The sequence below is a fragment of the Austrofundulus limnaeus genome, unplaced genomic scaffold (assembly GCF_001266775.1).
Source record: "Austrofundulus limnaeus strain Quisiro unplaced genomic scaffold, Austrofundulus_limnaeus-1.0 Scaffold872, whole genome shotgun sequence".
NCBI classification, from domain to species: Eukaryota; Metazoa; Chordata; class Actinopteri; order Cyprinodontiformes; family Rivulidae; genus Austrofundulus; species Austrofundulus limnaeus.
The window spans coordinates 18,211-19,786 of NW_013953274.1; positions in this window are offsets into that span (position 1 = coordinate 18,211).

The following is a 1,576-nucleotide window of genomic DNA, read 5'->3' on the forward strand; positions in this document are numbered from 1 at the left end:
GGAGAAGCATGGCAAAGTTGAGATGACTTGGATGGGAAACTAATCACAATAGTGTGCATTGCATTGGCAATGCATACTGAATATAAGAAGTTTCTAAGAAGAGGACAACACGCAGGATATCTGAAGCTCAACGGTTTGTCTTAAAATTAAACAGTTTTACAAAGTTATTCACTCCTTAATGTTCAGTTGTTGTTGCCGTACAACCTGGAATTTAAAAGTAACACACCAACACAAAATACTCCTAATGGGGGATTGGTTTAAATCTTTTTAAAAGTAGAAGCTTTAAATTGTGTATTCATCCCATTTACTCTGAAGGTAAAATGAGATGTTTTGAAAGTAACAAAATCAAGAGAAAGTCATGAAAGTTACTTGTTTTCAGTAATGTTTGAAAAAAACTCATTTCAAATCAATAATAATTTAATAAATGTGACCCGTCACATCAAAACGAGGATTAAGTCTAAGTGGTATACAGAGAAAAAGGCAAAAATAGTGTTTTGACTAAAATGTTAAAAAAAGTTGCATTTTGTCAAAACATAATGAATAAAAGTCTTATTAATGTATCATTTGAATGAACTGTCTGAAATATAATCATAAAACTGAATTTTGAAGCACTTTTTTGAGCAGTAGCAACAAAAAAACTGATTTTGAGGAAAAACACCTTAAAATTTTAAAATTTTCCCTGTGAGTTAGTAAAGTTTTGTTTCTTTTTATCTGGTAAATCTCAATATTCAAATATAATTTGAGGTTTCCTCTTTAAGGACATCAAATATTCCTCATTAAAATGACATAAAATTAGGATTCAGACCAAATATTTATGTATTATTGTAACCAACAAGACTAATTAAGTCATATATATGGATTTAATTATGATATCAGGATGATCCAGGTATCAAAATGTAGCTTTTAAAGACAAGAATCTGAAAATGTAATKAGGTCATTTTGACCAAATTTAACTGAATCCTCATTTTGATATGATGGATCACACATATCCTGTTCTCTTCTGCCTTTTCTGTGATCACCTGTAAGCCTGATGGTGTTAAACAACTAACAAACAACTGTGCTTGACTTGGTTACTGCAGCTCCTGTGTGAAAATTACAWCCTGAAGTCAGGTGACGGTGCAGTAAAGACCACTTCACCAGGACCTGTCCTGACTACTTTTATTGACATAGTGAAGATAAACAGTGAGGTGGTGACAGAATGAGATGAAGCTTGGACTTAATGAGCTGTCAGAAGCTGCTTGAGCCACTGTGCTTCACAACTTGCAGTTTTTCTATTAAACAAATACACTCATAAAAAAAAACTATTTTATATTTCACTAGAAGATGTAGTGTGATCCTTTACAGACCATTTTAAAAGACAGTGGTACCTTGACTTAAGAGTGTCCTAACTAACAAGTTTTTTGAGATACAAACAGTCTCTCAGATATATTTTTGCTTTGAGTTGAGAGCTAAAATTTGGGTTACGAGCGAACTTCACACGCCCCACCGCTAGATGGTGCCACGAACATATGAGTGAACACCGCAACAGGTGTTCACCATCTCAGTTAGCTTTAAGCAGTTAGCTCGTGGTTAAAGC